Source organism: Octopus sinensis, linkage group LG10 (genome assembly GCF_006345805.1).
Source record: "Octopus sinensis linkage group LG10, ASM634580v1, whole genome shotgun sequence".
Taxonomy (NCBI): Eukaryota; Metazoa; Mollusca; class Cephalopoda; order Octopoda; family Octopodidae; genus Octopus; species Octopus sinensis.
The window spans coordinates 93,283,546-93,307,470 of record NC_043006.1 but is presented as its reverse complement, the minus strand read 5'-3'; the positions used below and the strand labels follow the sequence as shown (position 1 = coordinate 93,307,470).

The 23,925-nt window shown below is 37.6% G+C and overlaps 1 long non-coding RNA gene across 1 annotated transcript in view; it reads left to right on the top strand.

Annotated features, from left to right (window-relative positions):
- Positions 1 to 23,669, top strand: part of LOC118764992 — a 113,330-nt gene extending 89,661 nt beyond the window's left edge. The window contains exons 2-3 of the long non-coding RNA XR_005000835.1: positions 3,208 to 3,285; positions 23,578 to 23,669. This is a non-coding gene — a long non-coding RNA (uncharacterized LOC118764992). The remainder of the gene's footprint in view (positions 1 to 3,207; positions 3,286 to 23,577) is intronic.
- Positions 23,670 to 23,925: the final 256 nt, after the last annotated feature.

The window sequence follows — 23,925 nt, the reverse complement described above, 5'->3', positions numbered from 1 at the left end:
GGTTGATAATATAAAATATCAATTTATACAAGAAACTGTAACATTCTGTGAATTCGGACCTACAAGTCAAACGAAACATTAACTGTAGAATTGCAGACAATTCTTATCTCTCCACCATTTTATAATAACATGTAAGCACACAAAACACTAAGTGTTGAGTCGATAAGGAGAAAACAAAATAAATAAATACGCTATCCAAACAGATCAATATAAATCTAACAGACAACAAAGCAATGAATATCGGTTACATAAAAATGAAACTATGACTGGTGCTTAAATACAATCAAATAACTAATTATTGCCTCAGTTTTCTGATTCGAAAAAAAAGAAGGAAAAACGAAAAGAGGAAGGCGTAAAAGAGAGATGAACATATGGAATTTTGATCCATATGCAAACTGAATGAAATGAACTGGTGCTGGTGTGAGTCAGAAAGAGTTTCCAAGCAAGACATAATAACGAGATAATTGTTATAAACGTCTACATAAATCATATTATGTCGAATCAAATTCTCTTTATGTTGGTATGGCTACGAGATCAAAGCAAATACATACCAGAATGTTCAGCAGAGTGAAGTATGAATTCTTCTGATTTTCCTTCACATTCTAGGTTCATAGGCGTTGCGTTTTGCTTCTACATAACAGCATTATATGAAGTTCAATGCTGCTGTTTGTTACTGGTCGAACAAACTAATATACAAATGGCTTTATCTTCGTTCTGATCGCTCTAATCATAGTTGTTTAATCTATATTCTAAACAACAAACAAGAAACTCTAACATGTAGACTGTTTGTTTATTGTACAAGCTAATTGTAACATTCAAGGATGTATTAGATTCTACAGAATATCTTGAGATAACGAGATTACTTAAGTAATATACTCTGCGAAAATCCTATAACGCATACACAGCAAATAAACCCAAAATGCATACAACAAAATATATGAGAACATATCAGAGTTACTGCGTTTATCGTTGTTACTCAGCTCTGCCGTGTTTATTTCTACATTTGTATGATTGTTTATGACTTTCGCAGAGAAATATTGTATTATCAATACGTATTTTACCAGATATATATATTGACGTTTACCTCGCATAACATGGAGCATATGTCTTATGGCAGTGAGAATAAGGACCAGATAGGCTACTGAAGTTTACATTAAATATATAAGTCAAGTGAAAACAACAGCGTGTTACAAGGTTGGAATATGGAGCGGTTTTCGACGAAAGGACAAAGATTAAACGGATATCAATGTATCAGATATCAACATTTAGTCAGAAAGAAATTTTACGAATGAAAAAATCGGCAGCAAACTGTAAGTGGTTATCGTCTTGTATACATATACGTTTCTATGTAAATATGTATGCGTGAATACACAGTCAGATGTAAATGCAACTATATGTATATATATATATATATATATATATATATATATATATATATATATATATATATATATATATATCACATATACATATACATATATATATATATATATATATATACATATATATATATACATATATATGTATATGTATATATACTATACAAATACACATATACCTATACATACATTTATACATATGTAAAATTATATGTATATATATACACACAAACGCACACACAAGTATATACATATATATGTATGTATGTACTTTATGCATAGTTGTACAGATGATAAATCGCTGTATTACATAGATACAGATAGTCCACAGCCCTTATATGGTCAGTTGGTTGGGTCATACCGTCATTTATTTTACATACAATATCATTTGTTATTTATTTCTAGAAATAAATAACATGTCTTACGGAACTTTAGCAATATCTGTCTCAATACGAGGCTAACTAAGATAACAGTGTTTGCTATTCTCTCTCTCTCTCTCTCTCTCTCTCTCTCTCTCTCTCTCTATTCTTACAGACACATATATGCATGTATGCGTGTGTATGTGCTCTTGTGTAACCGTCGCCATATGTGTATGTGTATTTACGTGTTTATGTAGGCGAAGGAGTGGCTGTGTTGTAAGTAGCTTGCTAACCAACCACGTGGTTCCGAGTTCAGTCCGATTGCGTGGCACCTTCGGCGAGTGCCTTCTACTATAGCTTCGAGCCGACCAAAGCCTTGTGAGTGGATTTGGTAGATGGAAACTGAAAGAAGCCCGTCGTATATATATATATATATATATATATATATATATGTTGTCTGTGAGTGTGTGTGTGTGTTTGTGTGTCCGTGTTTGTCCACCCCTACCCTCGATCGCTTCACATCCGATGCTGGTGTGTTTTCGTCCCCATAACATAGTGGTTCGGCAAAAGAGACCGATAGAATAAGTACTAAGGTTACAAAGAATAAGTCCTGGGGTCTATTTGCTCGACTAAAGGCGGTACTCCAGCACGGCCGCAGTCAAATGACTGAAACAAGTAAAAGAATAAAAGAATATGTAAATACATGCACAAATGTGTGTGTATGTATGTGTATGTCTGTATATATATATATGTGTGTGTGTGTGTGTGTGTGTGTGTGAAAAATATATATGTATATACATGTATAGATATGATTATCTACACACACATATGCGTGCGCGCCGCGATGGTGTGTGTATGTCCAAGAGCGCAATCTTAGCTCTCAGGTTACATATTTGGATTCGTAATCCTAGAATAGCATTGCAAACAAATATTTACTTGCCCTGTTACAAATAATTAATTTCAATGCCTTAATTATGTTATCAATCGAGACACTTTTTCGTATGAACCAACTCATAATAATATACGAAAACCTCTTCTAATTAACCTGAATTAGAATTAATTTGATACGTGAATTATATTTTAATGATTCATCTTTCTTATTTTCAGTTTATTCTTTAATTTTCTTGTAATCACACCTTTGCTAATTACTTCGAAATTTACCTCAATTTTCTATTGCGGTCTATAATTTTCACTTCTAAAGTAATGGGCTTTATCCCTCATTTTTTTAACAAATCCTTCATTTAAATAGAATTCTATTTAACGGCTGTAACTTAATTTCTTATATATATTTTGAATATATTGTATGGAATAAAATTTGATTCAACGATTATAAACCTGAAATTCTTAAATAATCTAAATTGGCCATGCTATTACTACTGTGAATTGGTTTGAACTTAAATAACCTTACACACTTCAATGCGACTTCATTTAGACACGAAGTACACACTACAATTGTCCTCTCTTTACAGACTTTACGTCACCAGCTTCTCTTTCCGCAACTAACAGCCAAGCCCGTGGAAACGCTCTAGGACAAGAAGTAAAGGGAGGTAATCTGTCATCTCCTTCTAGATCTGATTGTATATCGCGCCCAGAAAAAAAAAACGTATTGTGACATTATTGATGCTTTGAAGAGAATGTCTCCGGGGACAATTGTTCCTTAAATTGGATGATTACTTGATCAATCAATGAATCAGTGAAGCGTGCAACCTGAATTCAGAATCGTTTGAAATGTGCGTAAGTGAATAAAGTATTAGTGAGAATTTACAAAAAGAAAAAATAGACAAAAGACGAAGACGGGTGTGTAAACAACAAACAGATGTACATTATTTACATTATTTATATTTGACGGATATTTGTCCTCATCTTGTTTGTTGTTAACACAATGTTTCAGCTGATATATCCTCCAGCCTTCATCAGGTGTCTTGGGGAAATGTAAATAATGTAAATAATGTGCATAATTCCTCATCTCTTAAATATAGAACTGTAACAAACAAATGTATTAATTTAATGCTCGGAAAGTGAGAAAGTATTTTACGTTTCGAATAAAGTATTATATGAATAAGCGCAGGAGCGGCTGTGTAGTAAGTTTCGGGTTCAGTCCCACTGTACGGCACCTTGGGCAAGTCTCTTCTACAATAGCCTCGGGCTTACCAAAGCCTTGTGAGTGGATTTCATAGATGGAAACTAGAAGGAGCCCGCCGTATGTGTGTGTGTGTGTGTGTGATGTGTGCGTATGTGCATGTGTGTATGTTTTTACTGATGCGGTCACAGGAGTGTGACGAAAGAACTCTGGCCGAAATAAGATTAAGATTAATGTAAAAAATAAATAACGCTGAATCAAAGTAACACCAAATATATAGTGCATGTGTTTTTATTGGCTAAACAGGAAAAATGACCATTCCTAAATACAACAATAAATATATATATATATATATATATATATATATTTATATAGATGTGTGTGTGTGTGTGTGTGTGTATGTATACGCATACATAGAACACACTCATACACTTTATACATTTGTGTGAATGTGCAATTATATACGCGCGTGTGTGCGTGTAGTTTGGTGTACAATGTTGCAAATAAATCCATCTAGAAGCAATATTAAGATCAATATAAAACCGATCTAAAAATATGTTCCTGGGTCGATATGCTTGTCTAGAACCCTTTGCATTATTGACCTAACGTTGCTGCAGTTCAATAAATAATATCAGTATAAAACATAAAAATAATAGAGTATCGATTCCAGCATGTGGGAATGATTTTCCTTGTGGGGTCAATTTTATTCCGTGACCCACAGCTCAGAGTGGTGGATAACCTAATTGTAATTCTAAAGAAGTTTTCTAAATGTGTGTGTTGTTCTTTCGGATTAATTAGCAATTATCACAATAAGTTTCATTTCATTGTCTCGACAAGAGGACGGAAAAGTATTTCTTGTGAAATCGTATACAATTTGTGACTACACCCGTTCGACATAATACCGTGTGTGAGATATACATTCATAATGACATGAATTTCGATCGTTCCTCGTCCATCTTGGGCAAGTCAGTTTAATAATACTGCTGTCTCTCTTGGTTTTATCTTCATTCGGCTATGATAGTGATATCGGTTGGTTATGGCTTTATCTTGACCTGAAAGTCTCCTGAAATTCCGTTAGGGGCGTCGCAGCTGTATCCGTAAAGAGATCATCGCTCATAAACTCTAACAATCTATATAAAATACATTTGTATTAAAATACAAAATTTAATATCCATACGCTATAAAATAATTCATTCCCAAGTGATACAAACGTGTAAGCATCTCGTGTACATGCTAGGTGCCAAGCACATTTTTTTGTTATCCTGAATTAGTTTTGTGAAAGATATGAGTTGTTAAAACGTGTATCTGATATAAAATAATAATGAAATTATTGTATACAGTGCTCAGGTGCACCACAACTTGTCAAAAGTGCGTATAAAGCATATGCAGTAATGTACAAATGTCTGGAAAGCGAACAGTGTATGGGTCAGATACATTCTTGCGTGTGTATGGAGGGGAGAAAATCAGGTGTAGTGTTGGCGAATCTCAGGAAGCATGGAAGTTTTGAAGGATGCAGTGCTCCGACAACTAACAACTGATGCTGGCAGTTTGTTCCATGCTTCAGCAACTCTTAGCATGAAAAAGTGTTTCCAAAAGTCATGGGAGCTGTGCTGTTTTCTGACTTGGTAAACATGTCCACGGGTGTTAGACAGGTGGAGTTTGAAAAGGTGCTCAGAGATATTGTTTGTAAGATGGTTAATAATTATATGGGTGTCTGCCAATTCAGCTGCCAGACGTCGGAGTTTCAATGTATCCAAACCCAGGGAAGTAAGGCGTTCAGAATATGGCAAATGCCTGATGGAGGGTATTCTCTTTGTTGCACGATAAACCTGTATCAATATGATAAACCTGTATCAATATGAATCATGATAGCCTGAAGTCACAGGTCCGTACATCATTAACAACAATTTCCTAAGACCACTGACTTCTTATGCTCCAAATATTTTAGTTGTCATATCTTCTGAGCCTTCTCCAACGATTATCTCACCGCATTTGGTTTCATGTTTTGATGACAACTTGCATATTTCCTTATAAACTTCGTCTCTGCTTTTTATATTCATCTTTCTTTCATCTTCTCTCCTTCAATTTTAATCTATTTTTATCCCTCTTACCATTTAATAAAAAAAAAAGAAATGTCAATCTCAGATAAAATGTTCCTGCAAAAAACGTTTGAATTAGCTTTCTCACGACAAAGCTATTTTTTATCGCTTTTTCACCCGTTCAAACTCGTGAAACGCCGCTGCTATTTTCACTCATTTCCTCGCATTCCGCTGTTTTCACTATTCAGTGCCTGGGCGTGTCCATTAGATGCTGTGAAAATTCAGACTGTTTTCCCGTTCAATTAACCAACAGGACCGTCATATTAACTCTACTTTATCCTTTGAAAATGTCAGCTATTTCTGTCATTGGATTGATAGCATTTTAAAAGTGCACTCAACACACCCTCCTCCCCACCACACACATACATACATATATAATCATACACGCATACACGCACGCAGCTTTAAATATTAACAAATTAACGATATTGCTCGTCTAAATATTGTTATATTTATTTCGCAACCGTTACACCTTCACGTCTGCGCGCGTTGTGTGTGAGTGGGTGCGATTTCGCAATGCTTGCATTAAAATCAATTGACACGCAACTCTCTCGTTTCTGTCTTAACACTCCATCATTCAACTTCATCAACAATTAAACACTTTTATCATCCTCTTTATATGCAACTGATGCGAGATTTTCGTGATTCTACGCATAGAATCCATCTTACATTTACATTTATCTATCTTTAATGGCGATCACTTGCTTCTCTTCCTTTGTGCCTTCCCTTTCCTAGACACACCCATAGATACACACATATAAACACCCATACACACACACATACACACATACATGTTTTTAATGACTATTAATTACATGGTGTCCTTCATCCTTTCCTCATTGAGTGTGTGTGCGTGAATATACATACTATATATACATACACATATACTGTTATTATTATTATCATTATCATCATCATCATCATCATCATTATTATTATTATTATTATTATTATTACTCTTTACTCTTTTACTCTTTTACTTGTTTCAGTCATTTGACTGCGGCCATGCTGGAGCACCGCCTTTAGTCGAGCAAATCGACCCCGGGACTTATTCTTTGTAAGCCCAGTACTTATCCTATCGGTCTATTTTGCCGAACCGCTAAGTGACTGGGACGTAAACACACCAGCATCGGTTGTCAAGCAATGCTATGGGGATAAACACAGACACACAAACACACACATATATATATGTGTTCAAATTTTGTCGAGGTCGACTTTAACTTTCATCCTTTCAGGATCGATAAATTAAGTTCTAATCAACTGGTCCCCTCCCCCAAAATTTCGGGTCTTGTGCCTAGAGTAGAAAAGATTATTATTATTGTTGTTGTTGTTGGATTCTCCCATCAATTTCAATGTGTGTGTGTCTGTGCGCGTGTGTGTGTGCGTATGTATGTATATATATGTATGTATTTCTGTGTTCCTTTCTGTCGAAGAGCGTAGGTTCGAAACGTAAAAGACTTTCTCACTTCCCGAGCGTTAAACTAATACGTCTGTTTGTTGTTTACATACCCGTCTTCTTCTTACGTTTTTTTTTTGTAAATTCTCACTATATATATGTATGTGTGTGTGTATGTAAATGTATGTATATATAATTAAACCTTATTTATACTTAATTGAGGATCATTGCACGAGTTTGTTATGAATTGAGAACAGCAAAGGGCATAAGAAATGTTTTGCCAATAATATCGAAAGATGTGTATAACTATGTTATCTAACAGCTTGCTAGAAATAATAGTAAATTTTTGCTTGATTCGTATCCTACAGGTTAAGAGAAGGACATTTATAATTTGATGAAAGCGATTATTTTTCACATATTTTGATTCAGTAGTAATCAAGTGTATGATATGATAATCACGGATGGAGCACTTGTGATCTGGTTTAATTTAATGCTACATATCACCATCAACAACTGTTTCATAAAACACTGAATCTGTGAGGGTGAAATCGGGTGATCTTCTGATAACATAGCTAGGCCGGCGGTTGTTAGGTCGTGGGCCCACTCCACGAATCCGGCATTGCATCGTTTGTTTGAGCTATTCACTCCTTAGAACGTTATTCCTGTCTGCCTTACTGAAAAATCTCGGGCAGACAGGTTATAAGTCTTGTCACACATCCGGATAAGTTCGGGTCTCATGAGACTACGTTTTCGAGGCAAAATTTAGATGACATATGTATGATAATTATGATATCACTAGGTAGAATATTTCTGAGATAGAGAAGGATTTCGTTAGGGGACAAAATTTGCGCCCATGCGTTTCGTACGCACTTCTGAGTCTCGCTGAATAAGAGTGGAGTTATGGGCCTTGGATGGCTGGTTGCAAAATAAAAGCCTTATGCATGTGCTGAATGATGATCAAGGATTACTAATGACTTCCCTTCTTTCCTCCTTTCTCTCACTATGTATATTTGCATAGACACACACACACACACATACATACACAGACATATATATATATATATATATATATATATATATATATATCCGTGCGTATCACTTAGGTTGACGAGGGAAGGATGACCTCTCTTTGCAAATACCGATAGGGCACAGAAAGTGTGCTTATAGCCAGCTGGAGGAGATGTTCTCCTGGGGCTACAAGCTACAGTAACACCCACCCTTAGTGGTTAGCCATATTGAGATGGCAAATATACCTCACATTGTCGTGCAGTTACTGTTTATACCTCGTTCAGAGATTTATTAACATACATATACATATAAATATTTATATATATATATATATATATATATATATATATATATATAATATTAATTAGAGACAAAACCACTATTTTGCAAAACAAACAAGGAAAGACTTAATCAATACATAAAATTTTAATAAAAAGTAAAAAAACCGCCACTACAATTGTTTCATGTCTAATGACAATCTTCAGGTGGATTTCCAAATCAGTTTCAATTTCATAAATTGAAACTGATTTGAAAATCGGAAATCCACCTGAAGATTGTCATTAGACATGAAACAATTGTAGTGGCGTTTTTTTTACTTTTTATTAAAATTTTATGTATTGATTAAGTCTTTCCTTGTTTGTTTTGCAAAATAGTGGTTTTGTCTCTAATTAATATTATATAATATTTTACTATAAAATTGGATTTAATCCTAAATCTGATTTTTTCCCTGTAAATTTGGATTTAATCCCTAATATTTATTATATATATATATATATATATATATAATATATATATATATACACACACACAATCATATTCATACATATATATGTACGCACACAAACACACCACACATATACTCATGCACATACATACTTAATGATCATTAGTTACAGTTCTTCCTTCGTTCCTTCTTTCCCTTTTTATTAGCTACCAAAAATTTACTTGCGCGTGCACAAATATTCATGTTATCGCTACAATGTCGGGTTCTGTATACGAACCTACCGCAAATCAGATTTCGGCCTATCACATTATAAACATAGCTGTCTCTATGTCACAATGTAAAATTCATTGAAACTTTTTTTCTCAAAATAATAGCCATGCTTCGTAAAACGCGACTTCACATACATTCATGACCCATACCTCATGTATGCAAATACGTGACGAAATGCATTAAAACTGTACACAAAGAGTCTGAACATTTCATTGTGAACGTCTGTGTATATCGCTTACAATTCAGGCTTCCTGGACTTGTAATGTGTAAAAGGCCAGAACATTGAAAGCAGAAAGAAAGGCCATTATCAAAATGATGCTTTGGTATTTCATGTCTAAAATCCACTACATTGAAGGAACAAAGCAGAATTGAAAAATCACAAACATTCTTAGTTGCCGGAAGTGTTCCATTTTGTTCGGAGCGTGTCATCTTGGTATGTGAACGATTCAACATTGAAATATTTGTGTTCAATGAAGACTAAAACCAGTAGTTGAATGTCAAATAATATAGATTAAAAAAAAAAATTTCATCGTTGTTTAAATGTGTTACGAGCTTTTTTTAAATTTTTATTTTTAGCTATAACTAATTGCATAAAACCAAAATTTCTGCTACGGGTATTTTGACGCTAACCAAAGCAATAAAATTGTAAAAGCGAATTGCTCTGGTTTTCTTCCTATCACACAAGCAAAGATTTCTACGCCAAATTCTAGAAGAGTTATTGCATATTTCTTTATTAATATTCTTGCAGCTGCTACTACTACTACTACTACTACTACTACTACTACTACTACTACTACTACTACTACTACTACTACCACCACCACCACCACCACCACCACCACCACCACCAAAAGAAGCCTAAAAGAAGGAACACACTGAGTCCAAAACCAGGGAAGCAAGGATCCTGCTGCCTTGGCAGACCACCTTAATAGAGATGGTGTCTCGATAAAAATACAGGTTGGTAGTAACCTAAAAACATACCTTATTAGTGAGTGAAAATGCCAAACAAAATAAATAGCGAAAACGGTGTGAACGGGACTGGAACTAATGATGAAGGCGCCGCACCCGGCAGGTGCCCCACTGTGCGGCAGGGTGGGCCCGGTCGTAATCCAGCAATTGCTAGCCATGCTACAAGACACATGTGGAGTAAACAAGTAATTGTTTTGGTATGTTACTACTGGAGCACCCCAGAGGACGCGAATGGCGCGCCTGTCAGAGAGTACAGAAAACGAATGCACAATGAATGGAAGGCAATGGAATTGTTTGAAATTACTGAAGGGAGACTATGTGACCAAGCTAGAGCAATACGAAAGAATGGATTGTTAACAGAACTGGAGCTAGAAGCTATTAAAAGAGCGATATTGAGTGAGGATGGGCATGCGAGAAATGAAAGTGATATAGGGGAGGAGATGGACAATTGTTCGCAAGAATATAATACCGTGAATTGTGAAAGAATTGAGATAAATGACTACTCACACAATGAAGATAGATTAATAATAGACAGAATTTTAGATCTATTAAATACAGAGGGGACAGAATTTGTGTGCGAGTTTAAGAAGGCTAACCAATGGAGACTAAATCAAGAGACGAATCAAGTCGATAATAAATTGAGACACATTGAAACAAAGAATATCACAAAAACAAATAATCTCATAAAAACTGCTGGTAGGACTGTGGTGGAAAGGATAGGATTGAGAACTACTGAAAATAGAACAGTGACAGATAGAAGAGGAAATAAACAACCGTGGTGGAAAAGGAGAATTTGTGAAGATATAAACTCGAAAAGGTTAGGAAGAAGTATGATGTAGATACGAAAGGTCTGAATGTTGTGATTGAAGAACTGAAGCAGCGCATACTTGCAAAAAAGCAAAGCGAACGAGGTTTGAACAACAGATTCAACAATACCAGCGAAACAAGTTGTTTAGAATCGACCAAAAAGATTTTACCAAGCGATTAATGACAATAAAAAACGTGAAAAATTAGTCTCTGATGCTGATGAAAGTCGACTTTTCTGGAGTAAAATATGGAGCAAGCAAGAACAACATAATACTACAGCTGAATGGCTCTGCAGCGTGAAGCAAACAGTTTCTTATCCCCAGCAAGGGGCTATCCACTTCACAGAAGATTGTATCAGAGATATGAGTAAAAAGATAAGCAATTGGAAAGCCGCAGGATCTAATGTACAGTGATTTTGGATCAAAAAAAGTTCAGTAGTTGCCATAAATTGACCGCAGAACAATTGAATGCATTGGCAAAAGAACGAACGGAGTTGTGCCTGACGGAAGCTTGAACGGGAAATGTTACTGCCAATTACAGACCGATTTTCAGCCTCCTGTTGATGTGGAAGTTACTGTCAGGAGGAATTGCAGAACAGTATACATTTCTTAATGAGAATGATATATTATCACCAGGACAAAAAATGTAGAAGTAGATACATACACATATATTTACATATACATCTACATACATGTATGTATAAAAAACAACCACGCGAGCACGTGGTACATGCAAAGTATTAGTAGACGCTCAGGGAAGGAAAGAAAGGTAGTTTTACGTATCGAGCAAAGCTTCAAAGCTTCAAAAACAGGTGACAGAGGAAAGTCCAAGAGAAAAGGACGACGGGGGGGGGGATCGCCAACGATCCACATGTAGTGAAACAAGGTGGAACAAATAGTAGACGAATACCGGAGGTAGAGTAATATGCTTTATTAAAAAATCTGCAAAGATATCTCAAAAACTGTTACCCAGAGTTTCACGTTTCCGTTTGTCGGACAGTTTTGTTTGAAATTCTCAGGCAAAACTGTTCGACGAATTGGATCGTGAAACTCTAAGTAACAATATTTGTGATATTTTTGCAGCTATATTAATAAAGTATACACACACACACACACACACACATATATATATATTATACATACACACACACACACACACACACACACACACACATATATATACATGTATACATGGTTATATATCATAGTACGGCGTTGTAGAACTGCGTTTAGACATTTGTAACCATTAAATTTAGGCAAGCTATTTGGTTACTTCAGGAACCATGAAGCTAAAGAAGAGATTATCATAATAGAAATGGCATAAGCTGAAATTGTCTTTGAGACTCAATATTCTATAATTGCTTTTTAGAACTCGCAATGTAGCTTTATTTCCCATCAGATTCAGAATTTGAACAAGAAAATTCTAGACCACTTCCAGTGAAAAGCACATGTAGAAACTAAACCATGCATGTATAATTATCACGTATGAACGAAAGAAATAATCAGCGATATAGCTTACAAAAGAAGTGTAGTATCCTTCAAGGTTTCATTTAGAAATTCGACAAGATTCGTTTTATGGTGGTGGAGGTGAAATCGTGTAGGGAAAAAAATTGCAGTGTCACTTCATTTCTCTTACATAAATTTGTTAATAATATACTGTTAACCAACCGTCTCAGTACCAGTCTCTCACTCTCTCTGCCTGCCTGCCTGCCTGCCTGCTTGACCGTCTGTCTGTCATTCTCTCTCTCTCTTTCTCTGTCTGTCTGTCTGTCTTTCTGTCTGTCTATCTATCTATCTATCTATCTATCTATCTATCTATCTATCTATCTATCTATCTATCTATCTATCTATCTATCTATCTAGCTATCTATCTATCTATCAGCCTGTCTGCCTGTCTGTCTGTCTATCTATCTATGTATCTATCTATCTGATTGACACAAGTCAAATGGGCTCCAAGTAAGTTGGTAGTTTTCTACGTTTAAAATTGTTGATTGTCAAACATTTTATTTCTAAAAGGTGTACAACACCCAACCCATACTTTCATTAACATCCACACAAAATTTCGCCCTTTGTGGGCAAATTAAAAAAAAAATTCTCAAAGGCTTCGTGGTTTTATTTTAGCCATTTTTATTTTCAAAAATGGCTACTGGTCACCACGAGGCCGAGGCGCAAGTCAAGCGTGACGCCGAAACAAAAGAGCAAGATTCCCTGTCACTAAAAAGTGAACCTGACAGTTTGAACGCCGCTAACATCAACACCACCACCACCACCACCACTATCAGCATCAACAACAGCAACAACCACAAAACCAAGGTCCCAGGGCCAAGCACCGTCACCGCCACCAATGATCCAACCATCAACACCGACACCACCACCATGGCGGTTTCTGCTACTACAGCTGCTTCCTCTGCTAACGATACCACTAACAACAACAACAAACCAAGATCACCAGACCAATCACCATCACCGTCACCAAACACCGTGCCGTCAATACCAATGCTACTATGGCTGCCTCCCTTGCCACTAACACCACCGCCGCCACCAAGAACGACAAAAACAACGATATCGTCGTTTTGCCGTGTACGATAAAAGCCAACAATAACACCACTACTACAACCTCAACTACTACAAGTGACACCTCTGTCACCAACACTACCACCAAACCCAATTTTGCACAAGCATTAAAACCAAAAAAGACAATATTACACTTCACAACAGAACAAATAAAAAAAACAAAAGCCCTGTTAACTGAAGAAGGTTCACATCTACGCTTACATATACCACAAAACATCATAGACACCACACAAAAGAAGACAATAATATACAAATTCCTAAACGCAAAAACACGCCGACCAGAACAAACACAAGCAGAACTGATTGAAAAATGTTTACGGTCAATATGGGCCTACAAAAATTATTTAAATTGGGGAAACAAATATGCCACGATACAGGTTCGCTTCGACAGCGAAGAAAGAGCGAAAGAACTTTCGACGCTCACATTACAGTCGGAAAAACTAATTTTAATTCCGACCTACCTTGGTCAACGCGTGATCAAAATTTCGATTAAAAATGTCCCTCCAGAAATAGATTCACAATGGCTGTTGTCAGCCATTTGCTACAAAATGGAGGAAAATATAAATATTCTGGAATATGCCGCCTTCGAAGAAAAGAAATGGTCGGGGAAAATAGTTCAGTTATTGATGCAAATTGACCAAAACCAAATCAATAACATCCCCCACCAAATTGAGCTGCCAGACGGCAATTTCCTTTACGTAGTGGTAGAGGGTAGGAGGCCTCGCTGTTTCTTGTGTGGCACCGAGGAACACCTAAGAAGTGATTGCCCAACAACAAAAAAACAACAACAAAAATCAGAACAAGAATAACAACAACCATAACATGGGGAAAAGTCAAAAGAAAAAATAACACTACTACCCACACCACCACCAGCACAGAGGACAGACAAAGGGAGTACGAAACCAAACCCGCCAACACCAACAAATGAACACACAACAACATCTGAAAATCACCACCAACAGCAAGAACTTAGGAAACAGAAAAACCAAAAGATAGTACAAAAACTGATTCCCCTTCCCTCACATCACACACAAGCAGTCAACAACCAACATCAACGAAAACAACAACACAACCAATTACACAAAAACACATTGAAGCCTACAACATGCCCCTACCCCTTTCCGATTCCTTGGAAATTTCGTCGGAAGACGAAAGCACTGAGGAATGGCAAATAGCAAGAAAAGGAAGGAGGAAAAGGAACAAAAAAAAAAGAACGAGATCCAATACAAACGCAAACAAAGCAGTGATATATACACCTGAAGACATCTCAAACCTTACCACAAACAATATCAACGCCATAAAAATATATAAAAAGAATATGCTCACAGCCATAGACACCAAAAACACAGAGTTGATGAAATACATCAACACAAACACAAACATTACAGAAAACGACATTAAAACGAACAACCACCCACACACAACACCACCAGAACGCATAAAAATTTACCACATATCACCACATACTAAAATCCCTCCCAATGCGGTAGGGGGATATCATAAATATTTATGCAAAAAATGTATAACAGCCTCCTTGATGAAAAATCAAAGGAGGAGACAAATCTTTTGAAAGGTAAGTAACTCTCCTTTCCTTTCGTTTGTGTTTTAAGGCACACAACTCAATAGGATCATGGTCAAGATTGGTTGTGTGAATGCGTGTGGCTTGGGGTCCCCTTGGAAACAAGGGTACCTTTTAAATGACATCAGGTCACATAATTTGGAAATCATAGCAATAAGTGTGACCAGACACCATGAACCACGGGCCCTAAAGCCCATGTTTGGTGAACGGTTTAACATTTATTTTTCTCCCTGTCTGCCAAGAATGAGCGGTAGTGGCATGGTGGTACTTTTTCGCAAGAGTCTGGATCTCGAAGTAAAGACGATATTCGTAGATCCGGAGAATAGACTGGTTGTCCTGGATGTCGACGGCAGGGATGGGTGCGCTTTTCTACTCCTGGCAGGTCGGCCGGATTTCTTTCAAAGTCTAAGTATTCCTTGGAACGTCTCGTCCTTCACTTTTAGTGGGGGATTGGAATGCTATCTTGGACACGCATCTAGACTACGTGGGGAGAGACGAAAATAGACGGGGATGTAAATGCCTTAGAGACCTGCTCAAACGCTTTCAACTGTCTGACAGGTACCGACTCGACCACCCAAATGTGCCAACGTGGACATGGAGCAACCGCATTGGGTCGTTGAGATCGTATCTAGATAGGACACTATGCAGGACAGCAGATAGGGATAGCTTAGGATGTCCACAATTCCATTTAATCAGCTACACGGATCACAAACTAGTGACGTGTACGCTAGACTTGGATAAGGCACATAGGCAGGGTTCCGGTTACTGGAAACTGAACGCGTCTTTCTCGTCGAAACAGGTTTTCAGAAACCGAATTAGCACACTAGTAAAGAGGGCTTTGACGGGAGCCATCGTCAACAACAAATGTTGGTTTGCCCTGAAGAGAGCAGTAAAAGCAGAAGCCATTAGGTATAGCAAAGCACTAGCCATAGATAAAAACAGAGTAGAGGGTGAGCTAGTTAAGAAGTTAGAAGAGGCAATAAGAAGCGGCATCTCATCCGACATTTTGGCGGCGAGGTTGGCCCTCGACCAACACTTCAACGCCACAAATACTGTCAGGGCTAGGATGCGTGCTCTAAAGATGGAAGGTGTTGGAGCCGCGAGAGAGGCCAGGGTGGCGGAGGCGCAACGGGGCAACAAAGCCACCATTCGGTCTCTGTTAGATGAACAGGGACGCGAGTTGCTCTAGCCGAGAAAGATGTGCGAGGCATTTCAGCGGCATTTTGCTCGACTGTACGGGACGAGTGGCGAGTGTGAACGCAGGGTGGACTTCAGTGCCTACCTGCACAGCCTGCCACGACTCTCGGCAAGAGAGGCAGCGTGCTGCGAAGGTGCCATCACGGCGGCGGATGTGCGGGACGCAATGGCAGAATGCTCGAGAGACAAATTGCTTATCTATCTATCTATCTATCTATCTATCTATCTATCTATCTATCTATCTATCTATCTATCTATCTATCTATCTATCTGTCTGTCTGTCTGTCTGTCTGTCTGTCTGTCTGTCTGTCTATACTCTACACTCCAAACACCGCGCACATATTTATATATACACATACATGTTTCAGTCATTAGACTGAGGCCATGCTGGAGCACCACCTTCAAGACATTTTAGTCAAATGAATCGACCTCAGTGCTTATTCTTTAAGCCCGGTACTTATTTTATCGGTCTCTTTTTGCCGAACCGTTATGTATATGGGGCATCAATAAAGCAGCACCGGTTGTCAAGCGGTGGTGGGAGACAAATACAGACACAAAGACACAGATATACATACGCACACCACGCGCGCGCGCACACTCGCACACACACACACACACACACACACACACATACAATTATAAATAAGGGCAAAAGAAAAAGATTCTATGCAAAAATGCTGAAAAATAGACTTTAGATTGTCTAACTACATAAAATATTTTTCACTATAAAGGCTGCCAGCTGGCAGAGACGTTATCACGCTGGGCGAAATGCTTAGCGGTATTTCCTGTCTTTACTTTCTGAGATCAAATTCCGCCGAGGTCGACTCTGCCTTTAATCCTTTCGGGGTCAATAAATCAAGTACCAGTTGCGTACTGTAGTCGATGGAACCGACAGGCACTCTCCACCAAAATTTCGGGTCTTGTGCCTAGAGTAGAAAAGAATATTTTGCACTCTAAATTCACAGTCCTGACCGACTTCACGTGTGTTGGGGCTTGCTACAGAATTTCTGTTTGGATATATTTGGGGTACTTCAATGTACACATGACTTTGTATCTGTTTTTCTCCGTGGGTATATGTATGTATTCCATTTATTCTTATCGTGTTCCTCGCTGATGAAGGAAGAATCATTTTGAATTAATCCAGAAATCAGTCCGATTTGAGGATAATAGAATTTTAAAACTTTTTCTGTTAGCTTGCTTTCCTCGTTTCAACACGATGTGAATTGGTACTGAAATATATTATATGTGGTTGGACGACATAAGGTCTATTTTTCAGCATATTGGGATAGGAAAGATAATTTGCGAATTATCAGTGTTTTTTGGTGATTTAAAAAAGAGTTGTGACTGTTATTTCCAGCAGACAGACATACTTAGTCAGTCCTTTGATTAATTTTAATCCTTCAGCTATTTGATGCATTTTGGGGACCTGCATTCGCCTATATTATTGATTCTGTTATCACCATTTTAAAATTGTTACACTAGATAATAACCAAGTTAAATATTTTCGCAAATTATTTTCCCGTGAATTGTGTTTTTCTCGTGAACTATTTGCTCAGTATTGAAATTATATTCACCCTCGTGACTGCCATGATTCGGCGCAAAACGAATGAGTTGCAGCGTGGACTTCAACACGACGGGTTGAGAGACTCTATCATGTAACGCGTGCTGAGGAAGCTGAGGCTATTATGCCAGTGCACAAACCTGTCCCCGTGAGTCCAAATACTTGAATGTACGTTGGGAGATTTTATTAGCCCATTTGCCTCCGAACGGTTGATTTCTGTAGTTATTGTCAGTGTATTTTGGCAATTTAAATTAGAGTTTTGGTGGTTATTTCCAACAGGCAGACATGAGTTAATTTCAATATATATAATGTACTGATGTACTGATCCGTGAAGGAAATTCAACAGAAAAGTACTCCATCTGGTGAGAGATAAATATTATTATCTAAAGGTCACAATACATGTATTAAACAATAGTTTCGTATGTTGAGAGAACTGAAACATATATTCAGACGCAAATGCGTTTGTTGTCTTTGTCTTTTGTTTCTCTGTAAATTTCAACCATATATTGTACGCTTACGTGGTCGCACCAGTTTGTCCTGAAATTTCTGCACCTCTCCTCATTTACACACCAGCATTCCACTCGGATTACTACTCAATATACATATGTATTTCACTAGATTCCTCCGTTGATAAAAAATCACTACATACACCACGACCTTTGAACCTTTTTGAACTGTTTTGAACTTTCCATCTTTTCAATCATGCCCGATTACAAATCTTTCCTCCTCTACCTTCACCACCACCGAAGGAAACACTTTTCCACACTTCCTTTAATTACCTTTGTTCAGCCAGTCGCCATGACTGACCGCTAACCCCAAAAGTTTTTTTTTCTCTCTCTGTTTAGTTTCTCTTATTCCTTTCTGTTGTAAAACGTAGGCTCGAAACGTAAAAGAATTTCTCACCTTCCCACTAATACACCTGCTTGTTGTTTATACACCTGTCTTCGTCTTTTGTTTTCTGTAAATTTCAACTATATGTGTATATATATATATATATTATATATATATATATATATATATATATATATATACAAACATGCGTGTGTGTTTGAATATGTCTCTCTCACTGTATGTATGTATGAAAACACACGTATACTCACTTGGAGTAGCCTTTATTTATTTCAAATTGTTGCACTCTGCCCTCACACAAATATCCACGATCAACATTCTACGCGTTCATTCTGTTTTCCTTTCTGCCCGTTCGCTTCATTAGCTGATCAGCTTGTCTCGCGAGAACTGAAATAAAGAATTTCATTTGAAACTTTCGAAGCATATCAAGAGACCTGATAAGATTTCTGTGCAACAGCAGTAGAATTTCAACTGGGAGTTACAACAATAATTAGATTTACTCCATGAATAGTCATTTAAGATGAAGCTATTTATATTATGAACTACGTTAAAATATGTGCGTAACCTGCAAATTTTGATTAACCTTTGTTTGCAAATATTCATGAATCGTGTAAATAGAGAGGTGGTGTACATATGTTTCTAGTAAATGATAGTTATATATTTCATCTGCCCTAAAGGTTTAGAAAATAAAATTAGCATCGAGAGTCTCTAATCTAAGTATCAGCTCAATACCTCTTGGCGTTTATTTTCTTTTCTAATCATTCATTCCTGTAGTTAATACATCACTAGTGAAATATACTGATTTTCTTTCAAGTGGTTGTAGAAATAATAAAGAATTTAGCGAAATATCATCACCACTATTATTCTGGTGTTTGCAACACAAATCAACATGAAATGTTGACAGACGTTGGTAATTTAGATAAAGTTTGTATCTTTGAAGCACGTGTGGTCTTCCTTCTTCCTCGAGCCACACCTGGCTCATAAGGGCCGGTTTCCCGGTTTCCTTGGCGAATAGGTTCCCCACCTGGACGGGACGCCGGTCCGTCGCAGGTGAGCTGCAAGATGCAGGAGGAAAGAGTGAGAGAAGGTTGTGGCGAAAGAATCAGTAGAAGTTCGCCATTACCTTCTGCCGGAGCCGCGTGGAGCTTAGGTGTTTCGCTCATAAACACACACATCGCCCGGTCTGGGATTTGAACCCGCGATCCCTCAACCACGAGGTCCGCTGTTCTAACCACTAGGCCATATGCCCCCACACGTGCGGTCTTAGGTTGGTGTAAAGAGGGCGGGCAAGTGTCTTCTACAGTAGCCTCGGGCCGACCAAGGCCTGTGAGTGGATTTGACAGACGGAAAGAGTGAGAGGGAGTAAGAGAGAAAGGGAAGGGATATATATATACATATGTATATATACGTATTTGTGTGTCTGTGTTTGTCCTACCACCACCACTTGACGACCAATATTGCTGTGTTTAAGTCCCTCTAACGTAGCTGTCCGACAAAAAAGAACCCCGTTAGAGTAAGTACTTGGCTTACAAGAAAGAAATCCTGGGATCGATTTGGGCTACTGAAGGTGGTGCTTCAACATGGCCGCAGTCAAATAACAATTAAACGAATAAAAGAAAATTCAAAAATATAAAATCAGTTACGTTCTTTCCACTAAGGCACCAACCACACGAAAAACAATTAAGTCAGCCTTCATATCTACCGATCTATCCATCTATCTATCTGTCTGTCTGTTTATCTATCTATCTATCTATCTATCTATCTATCTATCTATCTATCTATCTATCTATCTATCTATCTATCTATCTATCTATCTATCTATCTATCTATCTATCAATCTATCTATCTATCTATCTATCTATCTATCTATCTATCTATCTATATCTATCTATCTATCTATCTATCTGTCTGTCTCTCTGTATATTTCTCTATCTCTCGATTTATCTTTCTGTATTCATCTATTATCAGCCGAAATTGCGAGGATGATCCGGTTCTTGACTGAGGATAAAAGGCTTCGAATGACCCGTCTTTGTTTTTTGTATCGTCTATCTGGATGTTTTATTGTCCTTTTTTGTATCACCTAGTTGTCCAGATGTTTTGCGGTCTTGTCCCATTTGTATTTTATTTTATATATATATTCATAGCGGCGTACGTACACTTTGTTCTCTTATATATATATAGAACGTATTGAGGATTTCTGAGGAATGTATTAATTTCTGATATGTTGGCGATTGTCACATGTGTTACTCTTTCCACAACTTTAAGTATGGAAAGTTTACTCTCTGTCACTCCTCATGTCTGCAATTCTGTCTCTCTGAATTGACAACTTTGCGCTATGAGAACGGCCCCATGGAACTATTCACAGTCTCTATCGCTCCAGACACGGCTTTAATATATTTTCATAGGAAATAAAATGAAAGAAACAGAGCCAAACAGATAAAAACACTCATATGAACCTGGAACAGTGTAATGATGCTCCAGTGTGTAATCACGTGATCACATGACCTACCAGTCTATCAAATGTTGTTACACATTGCTGTTCACAATGCACTTTGCACTATTTTAGCCTTCGAATGACGCCATCCCGCTGGCTAGGCGAGCAGGCCAACATTCAACCCTGATCGAAAGGGGGACTGGAGCCACGTGAAACGAAGCGTCTTGCTCAAGAACACAACCGCAGTACGGTCTGGGGGATCGAATCTACGATCTAGTAGCCGTGAGTGCAACAGCCTAACCATTAAGCTACGCGCTTTCACCCAAGATATGATACGAAGGGAAATAGGTGACGAGTAATATAAGCGAAATGCAGCAACTATGTAAATACAATAATACAGCAGAAAGCAGGTACGAGGTGAAAATATATAGAAACATGTCAACAACACGAGGCGGGAAAGTTCCTGATAAAATATAACACAATGGGCTGAAGAGCAAGATACGCCATATATGGAGAAGAACAAACGAAGCTGGCACAATTAAGAAAATATATGATACATTAATTAGAGTTTTTAAGTTGAAACTTTCTCTCTAAACGAAACTACATACTAATCAATAGCTACTGCCATTAGGTGTAGATTTGAAACGAACGAAGTTGTATATATTCAAGTGAAAGCAGTATAATTAAATGGAAACGTGAGTTGAATTACAAGGCAAAACTATTTAATAGATTTTATATTATAGCACATTTTATATGTTTATGTTATCTAATTACTTTCCAAGTTTACACAGATTACGATGTTATGAGGACAATTTTAATAGTTCATTAGTCCGCAGATATTTTATATACATGTATATGTGTGCGTGTGTGTGTGTGTGTGTGTGTGGTGTGTGTGTTTAACTATGTATATGTACATTCACACATGTATAAATCCGTTTCAAATTGATAATTGAAAGACAGTCGAAAGAAAGATTACTTCATAACATTTTACAAATTAATAATATACACCGGATTTATATTATTGTAGTTGGTCTCTGTATGATTCAGAATTCGCTGAATGATCGTGTGTGCACATGGGCGGATCTCCACAATAGTAAGACACTTACACGAAGAAAATATATGCGCATAATATATATATATATATATATATATTATATATATATATATATATATATATATATATATATATTCTCTAGTGCCTTCGAATTTAATATTTATAATTAATATTTCTGGAATCCCACGCTGAAGAGCCGAAAATGGTCGGGTAAGGTATAATTATTTATTCTTTATACCGATCTAATTCTGAAACGCGCGTACGTGGGTAACCTAATACCGATTGATTTTCGTTATTTTTCCCTTTCGCCTGCGTGGATTGTTTTCAAGTACTTTGATTTTTCTGGGAACTCCTTTTAAAGTAGAAGGAATAGCTAATATTTTTTGACTGCTATTTCTAAACTTCGGTATGTGGTGAAGCAAATCTTTGCTGAACCCTAATTATCAAGTATATATATATATATATATATATATATATATATCATCATTGTTCGACCGTGGTCGAGACAATGGAATTTACCGTGCTACGCCAGACTTTACAGTCCATCATAGCATTACGGAGATTCTGTTGCTGGATGCCTGTATCCCTGGAGATTACATTAGGGTAGGAGAGTGTATGCCCTCCGGTATCGCGAGTAGATGGCTTCCAGAGGAGAAGAGGAGAAATTGCCTCGTTTTCAGCTCTACAACAACGTCCAGGTTTCTGAGCTATATAATAAAGGATTGCATTTGTTAAAGTATGTCACTAGGAGACGGTCACTTGGTCACTGATATATAAAGCCAGATAAACAGGAATTGACATTGAATATTTTGGCATATTTTCCCTACGTGTGACATCTTGACACTCCCACATTTCTGAGCCCCTGACCAAATGGAGAGACGGTGGGTGAGGTGCTGTGCAACACTTACTGGACCTAAAGTTGTGCAATCGCCGGCGACGTAACAGACTGCTGCCCGCTCGAATACAACGGCGTCACGGTGACAATGGGAGCCTCAGGTGCGAACCCGAGGGAAGGCGATTTCTGGGGCGTGAATCTAATACACTGTCATTGTTGACATTTTCCACGAACAATGGTCAGTGACGGTGGTTTTCCTCGATCACGTGTTGATATCCATTACACAAGAACACAGACACACACCCATACACGCACACAGACATCACACACACACACACGCACACACACACACATACACACATACAAAGTTTTTGGGTCTAAATGTTTTTGTTTTCTATTTTTAGGTGCATTTTGGTGTATGGGTGAACTCTTAACGGCGTTTGATAGCATTAAAATTGAAAATGTACTTCAGAAAAAGTCAGCGGCCATAGAGGACTGGAAGCTATCTGAATATTGGAAAAGAGTTACTTGTATCATGATGATAGGTGCTTTAAAATACCACACCACGACTGTTGCTTAATGTTCTGTAAAAACTGTGAAATCAGTAAGACATGATTTGGACTGCTGTAGCGGGGGCTGCGAATGTGTGTGAAGCGAGAAGAGAGACATCAAGCAGGAAAGGACGCAGTACATGGGAGTTCATCCCCACATCTTTGCACAGGAACTTAGACACAATTCAGGCGGCTCTGTGG